This window comes from Cylas formicarius, unplaced genomic scaffold (genome assembly GCF_029955315.1).
Source record: "Cylas formicarius isolate icCylForm1 unplaced genomic scaffold, icCylForm1.1 PGA_scaffold_1__22_contigs__length_36826433, whole genome shotgun sequence".
NCBI lineage: Eukaryota > Metazoa > Arthropoda > Insecta > Coleoptera > Brentidae > Cylas > Cylas formicarius.
The window spans coordinates 33,249,213-33,271,106 of record NW_026844264.1 but is presented as its reverse complement, the minus strand read 5'-3'; the positions used below and the strand labels follow the sequence as shown (position 1 = coordinate 33,271,106).

General features: G+C 37.5%; 1 protein-coding gene across 2 annotated transcripts in view; it reads right to left on the bottom strand.

The window, feature by feature from the left end:
• Window positions 1-18,131, bottom strand: part of LOC132697519 (zinc finger protein 142-like) — a 49,611-nt gene extending 31,480 nt beyond the window's left edge. Inside the window, exon 1 of one of the 2 annotated variants that reach the window (XM_060663121.1) lies at window positions 17,341-18,131. The gene's annotated coding sequence lies outside the window, so the exon portion shown is untranslated. The remainder of the gene's footprint in view (window positions 1-17,340) is intronic. The other variant, XM_060663122.1, reaches the window with a different exon arrangement.
• Window positions 18,132-21,894: the final 3,763 nt, after the last annotated feature.

Sequence of the window (21,894 nt, the reverse complement as noted above, 5' to 3'; positions counted from 1 at the left end):
GTCTTCCGTGTGACACTAGTTCGGTTCTAAAATTGTTTAATTACATTTTTAATTGTATTTAACATCCTCTTTAATCCTCTCTAATAAAAAATGTAAAAGAGCGAGCTTGTTCATTGCTTCTATTCGGCTCAGGAAAAGAGTGATTTTATTTTCGACAAAAATAAAAATAATTACACCATATTTACGTTTTCTTTTCTTCTTTTTGCTAAAATTTATTTTAAAATTTCTGTATTCATGTGGGTATGTGTTTCTATTTAATTGTTATACATTTATACTGTTTTGTCATATTTACGATTTATTGACATTTATTAATATTTATTAAACCTTAACAAGTAAAAGTTCCCGGTAAATGAACTTCTTATTCTTATTCTTTGATACGCAACGAACAACAAACTTCTGGAGATCTCTGCTGCAAAAATCCATAGTTTGATATGCGGGCATTTTCGAAATGAAATAACGCGTTGGTGGCAGTTTCAACTGCCATAACTATTTCTTTTCTTTATCTATGGTTGCCTCGCTGTCGCCATGTCCGTATCTACTTACGTTTTTGTTGAAATCCGTAAGGAAAGGTAAGAACTTTAATCGGTAGATGGTCGTAACACGAACCGACCAATTAAAAATAAAGTAATTTATTTGTGAGGTTTCAAAAATGTCGGTACATTTTTTTAAAAAATATAATTTTCAAGTGTCCGGCTCCATGTAGGCGCACTGGTCTATTTCGGACAACGTCAGAACAGAGACCCAAAAGTGACAGTATTAACCCACATCCGCGGCTATCCGTTACGAATGACGGGTCGCTTCACTTTCTTTGGAATCTCGCGGGGCCGGTTCTCCGCGATTTTATGTCACGCGGGCGGCCGCCAACAGGACCGGACCGGCCCGCCAATCGCTTGTCGCGTCACGTGATTTTTGACGCCCGCGCATACGACAAACAATATTTTTCGATCGAAATGAGTGGAAGAGATTGATTTTGGTCATCTATATGTATCGCTACGGTATAATAAATTATTTTTTCGTTGCTAAGCTAGTTTTCAAACTGAGTTTGAAAAGTATACAGCCACATATATTTTTTAATTCGGTATTTTTGAACAATAAATACGGAATGAAAGCTGGCTATTCCAGATTATCCTTTTTTAAATACACAGGGCGTACGGAAATCCTCAAAAACTGCTACGCTTGTTTCGAGTTCGTAAGGTGACATCGCGATATGCATTTCTGTTAATGATAAGCAATTGGAAATGCAGGCACTAAATTTTTCATAACTGTATGCTACAAATTAAAGAAGTGGAAAAATGACATAAATCAATGAAATAACATGTTTAATTTAAGTAACATAAATACATTTAACATTTGCGAAAATAAAAAATCATTAACAAAAATAGGGAATTAAACAGTTTACAACGCCAAATACAATTCATTTTCAAAATGCCCACCGTTAATTTCTAAACATTTTCTTATACATTGTAAAAAATACGACTAACGTATTTCGAATGATTTCACAACCGTTTATTATATATTTAATATTTGGAGTGCCTTAAATTAAAAAAAAAAACGTTTTCCTTGCTGTAAGGTGGTAGTTCGTCTGAATGCGGCCCACGAAAACATCTGAGCAGCGTCATTAGCGTAAAGCGAGAGAGACAGGGATGGACGATCCCGCTCTTCTAAACAATATTACACGGCCGGGCGTGTTATCAAGCGCTGGCCGAACGACTGACCTCTAAACGAGAATGTCAAGCAGTCGTTGCATAACCGTTTAATAAAACACAAGAAGACACCGAAGGCCGTTCCTCATTGGCGACATTAAAATACACGCCGAGCTTATAACGTTCCACGGCCTTCTACGCGGAACGCCGTGGGCGAACGGCCTTATAGACGCGCGCCCCGGCGACGCGCAAAAAAGAGGAAGAAGTAGTAGTAGAGGGTTGAGGTTACGAAACGTGGATAATAGTTGGCTTTGGGGCGCTTTCCAAAAATCGATGAAATCGATTCTTTTCGAAAGTATACGCGCTCCTCATTAAACTCACGACAAAAACGATTTTTTTTTGTCTGTCTGTTCTCCGTTCTCTGTTCCAGGGTTTTTCGATGACAACTTCCAAACGGTTTGAGCTATCAACTATTTCAGTTTTAATTAAATCTAAATGTTTAGCACAAGTAAACCAGTTGAATGGTACATGTTTTAATTTAAAAAAAAAACAAACACTTACTGGGACACCCATTAGGCCGTAGGCGAACGCCCTTATGGACATGCGCACCGACGACGCGCAAAAAAGAAGAAGAAGTTAGGGTTAAGGTTACGTAACGTCTAAAATAGTTGGCTTTGGTGTGCGATACGAACGTACGTGGTGAATCCTGTTCTCGGCTATTTCGAAACCAATTTTCTGTCGAGTTATCGCACTATTGTTTCACCTGCTTATCCGCGTCGTCTAAATAACTATTCTTATCGGCGAACTTGTGAAACGTACGTTTTGTAGGACGCGAGGCTTCTTAAACGAATTTCGGTTTGACTTTCAGCCAAATTTTTCGAAAAACTATAATAATTTCACAACGAAAACCCTACTTTTTCGTTAAAATTGTTACAGAAGAATTCGGTTCATAATAAAGTTTACAAAAATGTCACACTAAAAAAATTACTAGTTACGAATTACGTATACTTTATGAAAAACTAGTTTTACATTTAAGAGGCAGCATACGTTGCAATGATAACAAATATAATGAAAACATGATGTGTTCGTAATAAAAATTACTATCTAATACACGGACCGAATCGCCAAATTTCTGCTTTTTCGGCGTATCTTCGGAAGTGATGGGAATTTTTCGATTTTCCCAACAGCACGTTATCGTTATGACTTCCAAGATGACCATGATAGACAGACTTGTTATTATTATTTAAAGCAGAGTTTTTTTAATATTAAAAAAATGAATTTAAAATCAATAAGTAATATTATATATTACTATGCAGGATGTTTTTTAATAGAATGTCAATAATTAAGGAGGCGAGTTTTGCGTCCATTTTAATAAGAAAACATCTTAATTTTTCAGATACAGATATTTAAACAACAAAAACAGTTTTCGGTAAATTTTTGGGCTGGAATCTCATGCTTTAAGCTCAAAAATTATTCCGGTACTCGTTTTTGGGAAATATTTTTTTTTTTGATATTTTTAAAATATTTCCCAACCTGCCAACGCCCTCAGTTTCAATAGGTTCCGCCAGGGTACGAAACTCAATCACTGTGCCACGTTTGAAGTCGATAGCTTCAAATTTCGGACATTTCAGCGTTTCATAGCGATGTACGAAAAACAGTGGAAAAAATATGGACGCCAAGGTCTGACCGCGGTCATTCCTTATGGGTTTATATGTCCCGTCGGCTGTCTAAAATGAGCTAAATTTCAGCTCCCTTGTTCGAACCGTTCGAAAATTATTCGTGTTTTTATGTGGCGTCTACAGAGAACAGACAAAAAATAAAAACGTTTCTTTTTCGACGCAACGGCGACGCTGATGAGTTTCTCCATAATCCCATAGGCGAAGCAGCAATCACAGTGATCTACTAGCGATGATAAAAACTCAAGTGTTTTTAACCTCATAGAAACGAAGAAGATTAGAAGCCTATTACGACTAGTGTTCAGTCCTTCATCGCAATGTCTTCGAAGAAAACGTTGCACAGAGCCAAAAGCTATTTTAAATCAGATAAATGAGGGTTCTCCGAGAGGATCGCCACACTCCGCGAACGCATAAGTTGGTGTTTTGTTTTTTTTTTTTTTATTATCAGTTTCCTTTCGTGTTTTGAGCGCCGACGAAAACCTTGACGATATCCTTTATCGCCGCCGGAGCTATTATTAAAATTCGAAGCGCCACTTAAGGCTCCCTTCAATAACAATCGCCGATCGCGGAGCTTCCTTATATGACGATACGGAACCCAAGTAGAGATCTTTTTTTTTTTTTTTTTTCAAAGAAACTGGCACAGACTACTGTAATACTTTTTGTAAAACTTCCGGATTCCTCCTGCGTCGGTTTTTGTTGGCTCGAACTAGCTAACGTTTCGCCAATCATCTTTAAAAACACATTTTGTAGAACATTTGTTGCATGTGGCTGGCATTGTGAGGTTTTATGATAAAAAAAATCTCCCGTTCTGAAAGGGCTAATTAACGACTTTACATTTCAAACCTTGTTTAAGAGCATTGTACGGAAACATTTGTAGCAGATTAGCTCGCGTCCGGTTAGTCATCTTGCCTTCTTCAGAGCTTGACCGAAACTGTCTCGCATTTTACTCTATACCCGCTTACATATTGTAGGGCGGCGGAGCTAAATGTAAAACGTATGTTAGGGTGTATAGGGTTTACAGCTTTCTTCTCAAAGACCTCCGTAAATATATTTGGGGTGACTGGCGATAGTGGAGAAGCCATAGTTGCTCCAATTCAAAAATTTGACCGTTACAAGAAAAATATGTTCTTCACTTAAAGTGAGAAGATTTGGTTCCAGATTCTAGGATTTTAATATATCTGAAATGATGTTGAGAGTTTACTTTCTCGTCTCAGGTCTAAATACTACGCGTTTGAATGGTGATTTTAAGGCAAATCTGGAAAAATTCGACAGAAACACCTGCAATCCTCTCTTATTCGCGTTATCTGCGCAGCGTTTGGGTGATTCAAAGAACGACAAGTCACGTGAGCCTCGCCGTGACAGCCTATCTATCAAGATATCTTTTTATTTCTTTCGGGATTGTTTGCTCACTGTTTCACACTTTGGCGCGGCAGATAAGATAACGTTCTAGGAACGTATTACTGTGTCGAAACATTCGAATATTTTTCGAGGCTCTGCAAAGAAATCGGCGCCTTGGCCTGTTTTATTTCTTGGCATTTATTGCTTTTGATTGTCGCCGGTACTTTCGAATGGGAAAAATTAATCAAAATATCCCCATTTTTTAGGCTTTAACTTATATTCTTTACCATTCTAAAGTAACCAAACTAGGAATCCACGTTCTGGTCAACTCAGGCCCGTCTTCCTTCGAGTCTGGTTCACAAAATTGTTACGCATGCTGGTTTCTTCCAGTGCGAGCATTCTGGCCATAAAAATTTTATGTACGTCGCCGCTCGACAAACTACAACCAAGTTCTAAAGCTCTTTAACCAAAAAATTGTTCTGCGTAGCTTACACTTCACCTGGACACACTTTAAGTTTAAAATTAAAAAAATTACACACGTTTTTCATTACAAGTATTTCATTACGAAGTATTCCTGTCTTTTGATTGAGGATGGTAGGTGTCCTACTCGTCCTTAATTACGAATACGCCGCCATCTACATATCTACATCTTGACTTGAAGGCTGGAGTCCCGAAATCCAAACTGTATTTCTGATACGTACTGGTCACGTAAGTTATGCATTTTTCAAGAACACAGGCTACTGTAAATCGTTTAATCGGTATCTCGAACGGAATTCTGTCTTTGACGAATCGAAGAAGAGTTTTTTGAACAACTTTTAATATGTGATCAGTGATTTTTTTAATGTAAGGAAGGAGAACAGTAAGAGAAGAGCAGATGTTTAATGCTGGAACGTACAGGGTCCCACAGACCTCCAAAGTGAGTCTATTAGTGTTTTTACTATATTCAAAACATCAATCTTAATCAGAATCAAACTCACTCGCTAATATTTTCAAAAAATATAAATGATTCGTAAAGGAAGGCTCTCTAGGGCGCCTCTCAAGTGTCAACTGCTGTTGGGCAACTCAGCAGATTCCTCTATTCCCGAATCCTAGGTTTTTAGCACCGTTCTCGGTTTCAACAACCAATTAAGTTGCATAATTGTCTTCCCGATACACGGCGGCGGCGGCGGCGGCGGCACGGAGATTCTTCGACGCCCACGGCGCGTACGCTTTTAGACGCAAGACTCTTTCGGCGTCACTAAAGGTCGCTCAAAGGTCGTAGCGACGAAACAACACGTATATACGGGTGCTGTTTAACAACTCCTTAGGAAAAAGCAGTAAGAAAAAACAATTTACGCCATTTTGGAATTATTTTTAATCAACTAACATTTGCTAATGGTAAATCTTTGTTTAAGAAAAACGACATACACGAACATAAACGTTCCACGATTTTTAGAAAATAATTGGAAATTAATTAGAACGAAGGTTTCTCTCTAAAGCTACCAAAATAATACAAAACTGCAAAACGCTTGCACTTTTATCAGCCAATTTTCTTCAATTTGAAAAACTAACGTCGCTGGTTTTTTGGTACTGTATTCTCGTTCTTGGACATTCCATGGTTAAATATCGCAAACAGTTTCGTGAATAAAGCTTGGAGAATAACGGAAAAACCACAAATAATGCTTCGCCGACTAACCGCCATGGTTTAATCAATTTAGTAACCACAAGACGTATGGTCTGTTCATAGATATAAGAAAGTGACCAATTGCTTTTGAATGGGATTATCCAAGGGTGGTCATTAACATACAATGCAACAAGATTATTCCTAAAGTTTCGGAATTTAAATTCAGGCGAAATTGTGGTTCGTAATAGAAAATAATTTTATACCTACCTGTGTTTAATATTCTTTGGTTTGGTATACTGCTTAGTTAAAGTTTATTTCAGCGAGGAAAAAAAGAAGCGATGATCAAGATATAATACGGCGTAAAATTTACCAGTTATACGAGGAACAAAGCGTGCCTACAGGCTTGAAAAAGATGAAACCGGTGTTAAATGTGGCAGAACTACCTTATGGAAGTGTATTCAACACATTTTTAAAAAATTGACAAAAGGCAAGTTTTAATGGAATCTTTTAGACTTCGTAAATGACGACTGGAATATCTAGAAAAAATTATAATTTACAGTGAACAACAACAAAGGCCAATTATTTACTTGGATGAAACCTGGTTCGACACTTATGATACCCCGGAAAAGGTTTGTGTTGACTCAACTCATAAGTGTAAAACAAACGCGCCATCAAAAAGAGGTAAAAGAATAACTATTTTGCATGCTGGCTCTATAGATGGTTGGATTCCAAATGGACTTTCTCTGTCTGCGAAAAATATTAAAGATTCTTCTCTGGATTACCATAAAGACACCACCGCTGATTTATTTGAAAGTTGGTTTAAAAACAAACTAGTTCCAAACATTCCTCCTAATAGCGTCATTGTAATGGACAATGCAAGTTATCACAGTAGACAGTTGACTAAAACCCCTTCCTCGTGTGACACAAAAGCAACAATCCAAAGCAATTAATTGAGGTTCTATAGAGCTTGAACCTACAAAAGCAATACGCCTGTGATAATTATGCAAAACATCTAGGACATACAGTTTTAAGGCTTCCACTTTACCACTGCATATTTAATCTCATTGAACATGTTTGGCACCAACTGAAATCTGCCATTCGCCGTAACAATGTTTTTTCCCGTGTTAACTCCAATGTCCTCAAATTTATAAAAACCCAAGTTTTTAACATCCCTCCACAAAGTTGGGAAAATTGATTGAGGGATATATTATGTGAATAATTTTAAGTAATATAAGTAGGTAATAAAAATAATTTGTAATTTTATTTTAGATTTAAACATAAATACATACATAAATAAATAAATATTGTTTAGAGTCTTTCCTAACAAAACCCCAAATAATTAAATTCTAAGCAAAGTACGGACCTGTTGGGCCATATTTCATTCTTACAGCTTGCCCGGGTCTTTCTTTAATTCGTATCAGTTAGACAATTTCTTATATCTATGAACAGACTTTACCAAATGCCTTCAAATAATATCTGCATCACTGGCATTACACTTTCTCGCATTACTTTCAATTGAACCATTCTTCATTGGACGTATTGACGTTTTGTTAATTCCAAATGAACCACCAAAGCCTCGCGTGGCGAGTAACGCGATATTTTGTCTCTGGTGCACTGAAAAGTGCACTTTTAGAAGTCGATCACTTAAATACGCGATGAATTCATCTTCTAGGGCGACCCTCGTATCTATAAGCCGGCGCCGAGTTCTTGGCACCGTTTCTTCGTTACCGACGTGCCTAATGTAACGTTATTATTTTTTTTAGTCGCAGTTGCTGCCTCATGTTGCGTGCCTCTTCATTTGGCTGTTCCTTCGTTCCTTCGAAGCAGGCGAAACCCATTCACGAATCTCAAAAAGAAAATTCGACAAACCCATCTTTGCCTTTGAGCCTTCTTTGTTCAAAAACATTTTCACACGAAGCGATGAAGCCCTCAAAACTTCATTGGATAAAATGCATCCAGATAAGAAACACAAAAATGTCGCCTATTTTAGGAAGCATAACTTCGAGCTTCGTACAAAACACACAATTCATACAAACTGGCAAACCACAGAATATCGGGAAAACGTTAATTTTGTCGACGATAAAACAAGTTATAAAGATTGGGCTCTGTAAACCGACGGCAGATATAATTCCAAAAATTCCTTTGAGCCTATTTAAAAACGAATTGATGACTGAAAACATTGTGCAATCACCTGAAGACTTCATTTTCATTCAAGTTGGACGAGTCCAATTTGCCAAGTAATGAAACATTGTTGTTATCTGACGTGAGATTTATCAAAGATGAAAAATATCTCAAGAACTTTTATTTGCTAGAAATTTATAGACAGGCACAAATGAAAAAAGTTTTGTAATGAAAATAAAGAATATTATCAGCTGTTACAGGCAGTGCTCCAGCTATTACGACAGCATTTAGTTGCTAGAAATTTAAGTGAACGACTGTTTCAATCATTGCAACATATCATCGGCGAAGTCAATATAATCGGAGGCAACTTTTTAAAAGACAGATTAATTAATCAACTTCGTGTTGCTAATGATGAAGATTTCAACAGATTGTGATCTTTCACGCAGCTATCAAAAGGAAATTGTCTGACTCGTTTTTACAATCTCTTTGACTCTGTCATAGTGTTCTTGGAAAACAAACACATGGATAAACACCTTTGCTTAATGATACAAATCTCCAACTGAAAGGCGACGACTTAAACTTCGTGCCAACATTTGGAAAATCTTCGCAGTGATCTCATTGAAAAATTCCAGGACATTTTGAAATTGGAAATACTAGACTGAATGCTATCTTTTTCATATGTCAACATAGTCACCCCAGTTAGAAATAGAACTTATAGAACTAACAACGAATGAGCCAATAAAAATCAAATTCAAAAATGGCTACAAAAGTCAATTTGGCAGTTGTACCCTGGATTGTGGGTTATCGTTCATCGATTTATCATAACATTCCCATCGTCATATTTGACAACGCTCTTTACTAAAAAGAAATCAAGAATTACGACTGTTTTTGAGTCAAATCGAATCTGATATCAACAAAGCTGGTTAAAAGTCATCAAATTCATCAATTTCATTAGATTAGTTTAATAATTAAAATTCTTTGCCTATCCACATTTTTTCAATATTATATGGTAAAAATTTCTAGTTTAGAATGTAAGTTTAAACACCAGAACTGACTATTATAGCACAATATATTGGGTTGTTCGGAAAGTCATTTCGTTTTTTTTGGGGAACATGAAAAACATGACATGAAATATTTTATTAAATTATATATTGGCCATTCTGGTCCAACACCTTTTGCCATCTTTCTGGCAGTAACATAATTACCCTCTTATAAAAGTTTTGGTCCTTGCTGGCAAAAAACTGGTTCAGGTGGTTTTTGACATCTTCATTTGAGGTAAAGGTTTTGCCATCCAAAAAATTTTGCAGGGACCGGAACGAATAGTAGTCGGAAGGCGCCAGATCTGGAGAATATGATGTATGTTGCGGTACGTCCCATTCAAGCTGTAAAAGTTTTCGGCGAGTGACCAAACTTGTGTGAGGTCTCGCATTATCCTGGTGGAACACTACACCCTTCCTGTTGATTAATTCGGGCCTCTTCTCTTTAAGTGAATCATTCAATTTGTCCAGTTGATGACAATAGACTTCTGAATTAATCGTTGTATTGTCCGGTAAAAGCTCAAAAAAAACGATTCCTTTGACATCCCACCAAACGGAGAGCATCACCTTTTTTTGGTGAATGTTGGCTTTTGACACGCTTTGAGCCGGTGCATCTTTTCTGCTCCATGACCTCTTGCGTTTAACATTGTTGTATACAACCCATTTTTCGTCCCCAGTAATAATCCGCTTCAAAAATGGATCATTTTCTTGACGTTTGAGGAGCGAATCACACACGTCAACGCGACGACACAAATTTCGCTCCGTAAGGACATGGGGCACCCACACATCGAGCTTCGAGGTTAAGCCCATGCCTTTCAAATGGCCATAAATAGTCGAATTCGACAAATTTAATCTCTCACCGATCTCTCGTGTGGTTATTCGCCGATTTGTATCAACTAATGCCTTTATCGCATCTTTGTCAGCTTCGACCGGCCTTCCAGACCGTGGTGCATCTTCGACATCAAAATTGCCGGATCGAAATTTTGCAAACCAGTTCAATGTCATAGTGTGGGCTATGTGCAAAGTGCTTTTTAATAAAAATATTGTGAGTGACGCAAGGCACGATGATACTGTTTCGAAAGCAGCATTCCAGACAGTTACCAAAGGATCAGTTTTATAACACATACGGAAAATATAATTTAAAAAATACTGAGCAAAAGTGATTAATATTAATGTAGACGAAGAATCATTTTCTGGTAATAGCAGTTCCAATCTTGGCTCTGATGATGAAATGTTTCATCGTAAATACAAACTAAATACTTATTTTTAGTCGTAGCAAATTACATTTTATGCGGTATGATACGCATTTTTTTAATTTTCCTATTTTTTTTGGTATTATTGTAATTTTTATTGCATGGATAAATCATCATAATTTTTTCATGTCGATTCAATCACTTAAATATTCATAAGGAATACCCTGATCTATTATTACATAGAAAATAGGTAAATCCAGTATGGAGGCACTAATTAATTTAATAAATCGCAAGTACAACTGATTCTACCTATTTTATTGCCAAGTTGTTTTTATTATTACATACGCTCAACTGAATTAGAAGCTAATAATAACGTTTATTATTAGAAAGCCTTTTGACAACATAATATTTAAAAATACATTAATTGATTTTTTTTTTTTTGGTTTCAAATCAACCGAAATTAAACGAAACGCGTGGAAAGCGATGGACACTAATTTCGTTAGTATTTTGCTACGTATTTTCTTACTGCGACGGTACGTCTCGACGTGAAAATCACAATAGAAACGAACATAAAGAAGCGCTTCATTAGCATCGGGAACAATGGCAGCCGTGAAACGCCCGTATAAGTACTAATCAATTCAAAATCACGACTCCGTTTTGGTTAGTTAAGCTCCGTCGACGCATGCGTCAAAAATGGGCGGTCATGAAACACACAAAAGCGCTATCCGGAAAGAAACTGTTCCAAAATAAATACACGTTTAATTAGTACGATATTAATTTTGAACTGGACGGGTAACTAAAGTTTTGTTTTCATTGATAATTAATTTCACACAAGAAAGTGGGAGCACTCTATAACTTTTAAACGGCTTTTAAGCGGAAACGACAGTTACCTTCGAATTTTAAATTCCACAACCCATATTTCTCCGCATTTTTGGGAAGGTTTTTCTTTTTTTTTTTTTAAATTTTTATTTAAATTTTGAAAATTGTGTCTAGGAGGCTGTGATCATCATAAATACGATTTACCGGGTCACCTGATCATGGGACAAATTGTACTTTACTTGTCTTGTAATGAACTATTAATTTTTTGGGCTAACCTAGTTTTTTCAAAACGCACCCTAGTGGGAGCAAAAGCTCTTGAAAACCGGTACTTTTTTTGCAACATTTTGACACCAAAATTGTTTAAAATCAGTTAAAAAATAAGCTCAGAGGAAAGAAAAAAAAAACAGATAAGTGACACTATATTATGCAACAAGTGCGGTAAACGGCATTTGACTTACGAGTTTACTTGACACGAGCGGAGCGCAGCGGAGCGAGTTTTTAATAAACGAGCGAGTTAAAAAGTTTACCGAACGTGTTGCATACTATACTTTTTCTACGACCGTTAGTTTTTCGGTACATTTTCGCAATACAACACAAATGACCGTCAGAATTGACAAACGTCAAAATTCAAAGCGTGGGAAATATCTCCGAAAATATCCGATTGCTCCCAAATCCCGGAAATGACCGAAGTGGCTCGGATTCGTGGGAAACAAAACTGACGTGGTAAAGTGACGCTTCCCGCACGCTAGATCGGTGGGTAATTAAGTATTTTACAAACGGAAATAGAAAAATACATTTTTATAAAAACAAAATATTACTTAGGTGGCTTTGCTTCTATTCATCAGAAAGTCGGCATGATTGAAAATTCAAACAGTTTGTTGTTGCTGTTTGTAGAAATGGAAAAAAGTTGATATGTTTCTGATATAAGGGGAATGCAGAAAAAAATTCTCGAAATAGTCGACATGATAATTTTATTATAACATCAATATCGTGGGATATTGTGGGATACGTCAACGTAAATCCAGCTGCATCGTTAAGAGAAGTGGCATATCTTTATAACTTTTGATGTGTACGTTCTAAACAAAAACAAAAACCGACGCAGCATTAATCCATAAGTTTTGTAAAAAGTAACCAAACCAAATCGATATAGAGCGGCTATAAGCTTCGTAGTTTATCGTCAGTGTCCATTTAACCTCCGGAGCGACATTGATTTCCTGAGCAATTGCTTGGGAATCGATACGCAGGGGTAAAAGTAGGCAAAGAACTGGCACCGCACGACCGCGGGGTGCGGGGCGCGGAAAAAGATGGCCGACCAGGCGCCGCGAAAGTCGACAGAAAAGTTATATATATATAATATAGTCGAGGATTTGTGGTGACATCAAAATTTGCGAGACTTCTACTACGACTTCTACAATTGGCCAAAAAGGGTTAACTTAACTCACGGATAAAAAAATATTCTTCTCGATAGTCCTATAGAAGATTTAAATGAAGATCGGGATACCTATGAGGAAAACTTCCCAGTCTCTCTGAGGTAAGACATTAACGAAAGCAACGTTGTAGGTCCTTAAATAAGACGATTAATGGAAGAACGAGACTTTGGGAATACCGTAATCGAATAAGTAAAGGTTGCGCGAGTATAATATGAGTATAAAACTACACTTTTTACACTCACATTTGGACTACTATCCCGAAAATCTTTACGGAATTGGTTACTAGCTTAATCACTAATTTAATTATTTTTATTTTGATATCGACAAGGAGGAAACTCGTGGTATTTTTTAAAAACGGGTTTAAAAATAGCCTATTTTTTAATGTATTTTTAATTTTTAATATTTTGAATTTTTTTATGAGTTTTCTGTTATGTATTTAAAGTCCAAAGTGAATACGTTTTCGAAATCTGAAGAAAAAGACATAATTCCGATAGAAAAAAAATGAAAAAAAAAAAAATTTTAGACCCATTTTAAAAATTTACGGATTTTTAATAAACAGCTTTTAAAATATTTTGCATTTTTAATAATTTGCAATTTCTTATGTTAGTGATGTGATGCACGCAATCCACTCGAAAGTTTTCTTTTATACATTTAATGTCCGAAGTGAATAAATTTTCTAAATCTGAAGAAAACGATAAAATTTTGGAAAAAAAAAATTAAAAATTAAATTTGTATGCCCATTTTAAAAATTTACGGATTTGTTTATTAATTTATTTGCCTATTTAATAAATAATTTAATTATTTCTTCAGCTATTAAAATAGCCTATTTTTCTTACGTATTTTTAATTTCCAATAATTTTAAATTTCTCATATACGTGATTTGATGTACGCTATGTACTCACAAAAGTTTTTGTTTATATATATTACGTGTGAAGTGAATAAATTTTATAAATCTGAAGAAAAAGACATAATTTCGATTAAAAACAATTAAAAATAACAATTTTACGCCCATTTTAAAAATGTACAGATTTGTTTATTCGCCCATTTAATAACTAATTTAATTATTTTTATTTTAATACCGACATTAAGACAATATTTATTTATAAACAAGACAGACGCAGCTCTAAAATAAAAAGAAAGCACAAATGCCACAAAAAAAAAGATACTTAATCAGTGGACTAGTTTAAGTTGTGAAGAGTGTAGGGATTACAGTTCAAGTACATTTTTCCCAAAACGAAAGGAGATCGCTTACAACTTTATAAGTTGTTATAAGTTACAAAATTTCTTCTACGATCTTCCAAAGACTGCATTCTATGGACATGAAGGTTTTCATGATAACTAAAAAAATGTCTCTTTGTTGTTGTACGCTCCTTAAAATGGCCAAATTTTAACCTATTTTTAAATCTTAATAATTTGTAATTTGTTATTAGGATCTCGGTAACGGTAAGAGACATAGGGTGACTTAACATTCCAACAGATGTTTATTCTGCAACTGTAACGATTATTTGTAGAAACGTGAAATTTTTATTTGAAACGTAAATGGACCGTTTTAAATTTGATTAAGCATTGATGTTTAGGGGTATTTTCTAATAAGTAGAAGCGTTTCTTTTAACATCAAGTGATATTTATCGTTCATAAATGTTTGATCTAAATGGCAATCTGTTCGTATATATTACGGAGTTATTTGACTGTGATTCTTCTAGAAAGTACGTATTTATGTATAGTACGACCAAAAATATAGTGCATTTATGGCTTTGACGTTTTAAGTATATTACAGTACCTTAACCGCAGACCTTGGCAGGACCGTGGTAAAACCCATCCCAACAGATTCTGCATTAAGTAGGTCTTGCCTGAGATGCACCGTAACGAATATTTATAGAAACTTGAAATTTTTATTTGAAACGTAAATGGACCGTTTTAAATTTCATTAAGCATTGACGCTGCGGGGGATTTTCGAATAGGTAGAAGCGTTTATTTTAACATAAGGTGATACGTATCGTTATTAAGAGTTATATTACGGAGGTATTTGACTGTGAGGTAAGTTTGAAAATAATAATTTTTGTCTTTTGTGTCTGTCGTGCCATTCTTCTTCTTGTATTGTTGTGTCTTCTAGAAAGTTCTTCGTTTTGTAAAGAGCAACAGTCTTTTTTTAGATAATATTCCCGTCGGATAAAGGTACGTCATAAGAATACTTACAGATAAATATTTATTAGAATCTTACAATTAAACATTTTTTGAAGGTTCCTGTTTTTTAACACTTTAAATTGTGAAGACCGTGGAAAGAAGCACATGTTCCCCTGTTAGAACAAGACATCGAAAACAACGCAGAATTTGAAGAGGAGGTGGAAATGGTAGTCGAACCTGATGACAATTTAGAAGACGAACTACGTCAGCAAATAAGAAAACGGATCCATTTGTCTTCGGATGCTAAACAAATTGTTTTGAATGTTTACAAAATTTTATAAGAAATTCAGAAGGGGAAGTAGGCGCAGGCACTAATTTTTTTATGTACATGTTTCAAGAATTGCTCGGTGAAATAGATTGAAAACATACTTACGAGGGCAGCGCCAAACTTTCCCGACCTGAATATGAAATAAACAAAATAGGGTAAATTTTTTTTATTATTTTTCAATATAATCCCCCTTAACTTCAATGCACTTATTACATCTCTTTATTAATAACTCGATCCCTTTAAAAAAATATTCTTTTGGTTTGTCTGCTAAAACAGCCTCTTTTAACTCAATTTCGTCGTTAAACCGACGTCCACGTAAGTCCTTCTTCAAATATCCAAACAAATAATAGTCGCTGGGGACCATATCTGGACTATAGGGAGGATGATCTATCTGTTGGAACCCACACTCTAAAATGGCAGCTTGTGCAACACCAGCAGTATGGACAGGTGCATTATCGTGCAAAAGACGCACGCCTCTGGTCAGTTTTCCTCGACGTTTTACAAGTATGCAGTCTCGCAATTTATGTAATAATGTTGCGTAATATTTACCATTGACAGTGGTATTAGTTTTTTTAAAATCTATCAAAAGAATTCCTTCACAATTCCAAAAGATCGTGGCCATCACCTTTTTTGTTGACGGGCACTCAATACCACCTCGTCCACAATCGCAACAATATCTTCCGTTATGACTTCCACTGGTCGACCAGTTCTTGAATCATCTTCAAGGGATTCCTGCCCCATCCGAAAACGTTTTGACCATTCTTTCACTACAGAACACGAAGGAGAACTTTGGCCGTACACACCATCCAGCCTTTCTTGAATAATTTTAGGTGCTAACCCTTCTTTTGTCAAAAATTTTATGACTGCTCTATACTCAATTTGCATTATTTGCGACATATTTTCGGACACGTCTTGTTTAAAATGCTGTCAATAAAAAATTATTTGGCGCAAGACTTCAATTTTTTTTTCGCAGCCTACTAAGATACATATTTAAAAGAAGACAAAGATTTATCGTGATACTGGAGCTGCATCTATGTCACGCCGGGAAATTTTGGAGCTAACCTCGTATATCCCGCTTGTTAGTGTAGGTAAATAAATTCCTAGGACGATCCTGGAACGATTACGGGTAAAGGTCGGCATTGTATTCTATAAGGGAATAATAAACAGTGGGTAAAGTTAACCACGGGTTCGGTTGTAAAAGCGCTCTATTTCTGACCCAAGTACGGGCACTGTAAAAATCCAATATGGCGTCCGTAAAAAAAATAAAGTCGATGATGGTTTGAGAAGCTTAAGATTTCAAATAAAGACAAACCCGGAAGTTTTAAGATTTTCCGCCATACTGCCGGAAGTAACAAAAATAACTTAATTTCAGTCACCCTGTCTCTCTTACCGAGACGCTAACGGTAACAGTCGAACGTGAAACACCCGGTATAGGCAAACGTCTAAGTTTTCTAAATCTGATGAAAAAGGCAGAATACCGAAAAAGAAACGAAACAATATTCTCATGCCCCTTTTTAAAAGTTTAATTATTTTTATTTTAATACGGACAGCCAGACGACCCGTGGAATTTTGGGGTTTTAAAGTAGTCGATTTTTATGTAATTAATTATCCAAAGTTTTACGCGACACACCCCGTATACGGCCGCATAAACTAACCGCTCTGCTTGGCTCGCGGTGTACGAGCGTTACGTCACGCGAGCATTGCCGCTGCACTATTACGATTTCATTTCGAGCGGGCCGCATCTTCTTCGTCGACGGTTTGGTGCGCACGCGCGTCGCCTTCCCGAAAAAAAACTCGCCTCCACGGCCGAATCGCGGTAAAGACCGCGCGTGGTTGTGTCCCTTTAGGAAGCGCGGCCCGCTCGATTCACGCGACGGCCTATTTTCGTTCCGTCGCTTACGTAAACACACATACACACACACACGCAGGCGAGGCTCGCGAAGACACCGCGTCGACGACGACGACGACGTAGGGGGCACACGCACACAAAAAATGCGACCCGCGGGCCGAAACGGCATCAGCACCTACCTCACGTTATCTGTAGGACAGAACAAGGACGTCAGACGCACAGACACTCAACTGGCACGGAGACAGACGGAACGCCGCAAGAGAGACATCGCGTTGTTACCCGTCCACGATCCCAAGGAACACTGCCAGCGAGCCGCGGCTGCAGAATTATTACACGCAGAATACTCGGGGCGCTGCTGACTCAGCCATCGTCGGCCCGGCTTGGCCCATCTTCGACGCGGATCTCCTCGTCGTCGACGGCGGTGGCGGCTGCGAGGCAACCCTCCGCGTGGGTTTTGATCTGGTGACGTGTGAAGTACGCGACGCGGCCGCCCAGAGGGAAGCTCGGTCGCGAAGCGCGGCCGACTCGATTCGGGGCGGTTGGTTTCGGGGCGTTATGATCACGCCAGATGGCATTGTTTACGTTTCTACGACACGGGCCAATGTTGCCGGCACCGGTGCGGCGGTTTTCGAACGATTAATAACACACGTTCAATAACATTTTTAAGTTTAAGAAAAGTAAATAAATTCTATTTCATTGAGCATGGTTCATAAAATTACAAGTGCTCCCTACCCTAACGGCGATACGGTCAGCAAGAAATGCACTTTCATAGCGTGACAACGTGGCAACGGCGCTTGTACGAGGGAGGGTTGTTTATGTTTCGTTTTACGCGCTTGGTCCAAATTTTCGTGAGAATAATGGGTTTTTTAATTTCAAAAACCGTTTTAGAACAGATGTCCATTAAAATGTCGTTTCATCGAGCTCCTAGATTTCCGGTTCGGTGAAGTTTTTGCGAGCAATCTCCAAAAATGTAATTAGCGTATTTGGCTTAGGAAGAGGTCAGAGGAAAGCAACTGCGGAGTTGATGTTTAAATATTTGAAATAAATAAGTATTCAATAGTTTTTCCAATTATTTACCCAAAAATCCTAACATCCCGGACTTTTACCATTGGGGTCGAATGAAAGGTACTATTTATCAAACTCGTCCCACTACCCCTGAAAATATAGTCGATCGTATCTGGAATGCTGTAACCAACCTATCAAGAGGAAGGAATGTTGTTAATTTATATTTGAGGTGTATTCAAAAAGTAAGACGACTTTTAATTTTTATCAAAAAGTGTTTTTTTATTTGCCATAATTGTCCCCTTCAAAGAGATTTCCCCCTCCACCCCGGATATAATATATATTTGTGCCTACGTTTGTTTCAACCCTCGAAACACTTCAGTGTCGACGTCATCACCATTTTTCAACACCATTTGTTTCACTTCTTCAAAGCTTTCAGCAGTTATTCACGTGCAGAGTCATCGGAGTCTTCTCAGCCATCTTAGAATCACTTATAAACATCTTTTTGCTCAAGGTACATTGACCGTATGCCGTTGTCAACATTTCAAGTGTTTCGCAGAACTGTTTTTACACAAAATTACCATACTGTCTTACAAAAAAAAAAATAAACGTGCAAACTGACTGAAACTGTGAACATGTGTTAGGGACATGCGTACCAACATAACAAAAAAATATATCGAAAATCGAATGTATGTATCCCGCCCAATTACAAAAGACACCTTAGTTTTTGAACACACCTCGTATTATAAGACTTGCGCTAGGTTAAAATAAATATATTGTTATGCGAATTTCACTGAGTTGTTGGGCTTTTGTTTGACTAATCTAACGGTGTAAAGAAAATGTTATCGTTCCTTTTAAGTTATTTTCTTTTAGTGTCAGAAAATCTGGTGGCAGGTCTCTCAGTCGCAATCGTCTCGTTCGATAGCCTAAGGATTCGCCCATTTTAACGACTTCAAGTTCATCAAAACGCATTAAGCCATGACCATTAATATAAGAAAATTTTGCTGAAAACGGGTTTCAAAATTCAACATGGTAATTACGCCCTCTGGTGGCCATTTAGGAACCTCAAAAAAATTGCCATCATTTTCTCCTGCCCGATTTATGTACTTTTTATTTTAAAAGAAAAAAGAAGGGCACAAACAACGTCCTCCGTGTCGTCTGACAAACAGCTGAATAAAAAAAACACCACAAAAACGTTTCTCCCGCATAAATGATTGAAAACAAATACGCGACGGCAACTTCGTTTTCTTGCCTGTCTGGTCCAAGAACGGAGACTTTTTGTATGACGTCTCGGTTAAGTGAATAAATATAGCAACTCGGCAACGCCCTGCAGCCGGATGCCGTTTGACGACCACGGATAAAATTTTCCTTTCAAGGAAAGTGATGGACGAGTGCCTTTGAAAACAGGAAAAGAAGAAGACGTCGTTCACGAGGTGTGCAGTTTCGGGTCGGCAAAATTGATCCTGCACTTATTTTCCTTTTTCTAATTACGAAACTGACCAGAAGCGATGTTAACGCTCAGGCAGGCGCAATAAGTTACTCGGCCCATCGGGAAGACAATTGTAAAAGAAGAAGAAAAAGAAGGTTACCTCGTTTGCGGTTAGAACGCTTTTCCCCTTTTCCGACGAAAATCGCGTTTTCTAGCCCCGTGCCACTTACTTGGTAACAAGGCGCGCTCAGATCAAAAGAAATGAGACGCGAGGCAGGAGGATGTCCAAAAAAGCACCCGCGTCCACTAAAAAACGTCCGAAAACGTGCAGAAAAAGTCAAGTCGCCGCCCGTGCAGACACCAAACGCGAGGTACGAGAAGAGATATACAAGCGGATCGATCGAGAGGCGACGTCAATGTTACGTCGACGCCGCTGGCTCTCTTCGGCTCGCCGCAGCACCCTTCTTGCTCTTCCGCCGTCGCCCGGGACGCGGAGGGGCGGACAATCGATGTCCGCTTCGGAGGAACAACGACGTCTGGAGGCGCATCGTCAACGTCAACAGACCTTCGCGTTTGTTAATCAATGAGAATTTAAACCCGGAGTAAACCACTGACGGTCAGTCGACAAACTCTAGCTAAATGTGAGCATAAACGCAATCGCGCAACCAACCACAGTCCCACATACGGATATACAGGGTGTCCTAAACATCTTAACTTCTGAGACACCGGATGGTAAAGTTTTTAAAAATAAAATGGATTTTTTTAATATCTGTAACACCACTTTAGAAATTTTGATGATGGTACGCCACTGATTTCTCTTAAATTAAAAATTATTCTTACAATCTCCAAACATTTCCAAAGAATTTTTTTTCAATTCGATGTGCGGTTTTCGCTTTCAGCAAAAACCGACGCAGGAGGAATCCAGGAGTTTTGTAAAAAGTGTCGTTATTTTTTTTGGTTTTTGATTTTTTGGTTAATTGGGTTACATCAAGAACTTTTTTCGTGAAACATAAAATATCTATCTGATACAAAATATTTGGTTTTTGGTTACCAACTAGTGTCTTTCGGAAAAAAACTTACTACTAATAATTGTTAACAAATTTGTCTGTTAATAAATTAATAACAAACTTTTTGGAAAAAAGTAGAAGATAGAAACTAGATAAGTTTTCGAAAGTGTCCTCCACCTCCAGTGTTTATACGATCCTTCAGCTCTTCTATAGTGTTAAGTAGGGTGCGATAACCCAGACTTATATGATGCCCCCATCCGGATCTGTTATTATAGTACGACCAAAAATATGGAGCATTTATTGCTTTGACGTTTTAAGTATTTTACAGTACCTTAACCGCAGACCTTCGCAGGACCGTGGTAAAACCTATCCCAACAGATATTAATTCTACATTAAGTGGGTCTTGCCTGAGATGAACCGTAACGAACCGTAAACGAAACGAAACTGAAACGAATCTACGACGCTTATAAAATGAATAGTGTTTTAACGCTAGAAGAACTGCATAAAACGTACTGACAGACTTCACATGGACAAGGCATAATCATTTTTCATTTTGGGTCCAAAAGTGATTGAGTGGAAAACGCCTTATTTTTATCTACCAAAAACGTCAAAAATTACATTACTGTTGTGCTTCCTAACATTCAAAACTTCACTGACCACATATCAACAGTTCTAAAGTATTATAATATCACAAGCAGATTTCCAATTTGATCCGTCAAAGACAAAATTCCACTTGAGATGCCAGGAGTTTACAGTATTCCAAGCATATGCGGCGAAAAACACGTTGGAGAGACGGGACGAAAAATATCAGCTAGGCTTAAAGAACATGCCTTAAGACTAAGACAAATAAACTCATCAGCAATTGCCGAACACAATCAAGAAATCGGATAAAAATTTTTATTCAATATAACCAAAATTCTTACATGTAATCAATTCTTGTACCAACTAAAAATCCGAGAGTCTATAGAAATTTATAAGCAACCGAACAATCTTAACCGAGACGGTGTTTATGTCGGCCATTTAGCCCCCTCCAACAATATATAAGCAGGTACAGAGCAAAATGCGAGATAGTTGCAATCAAGCTGTGAAGAAGCCAACAGGATGATAGCAAGTTGGACTCAACAAAAACCGACGCAGGACGAATTCAGAAGTTTTGTAAAAAGTAGCGTGTTCCAGTGTAAAATCGCACTTGAAACCCGGTTTTTGCCTGCTACGCGATATTAAAAGGGTCGCAAAACAAGCCCGTCGACGAATTGGCAAGGACCGAGCCCCAAACCTTTAGACTTTCTTGTATT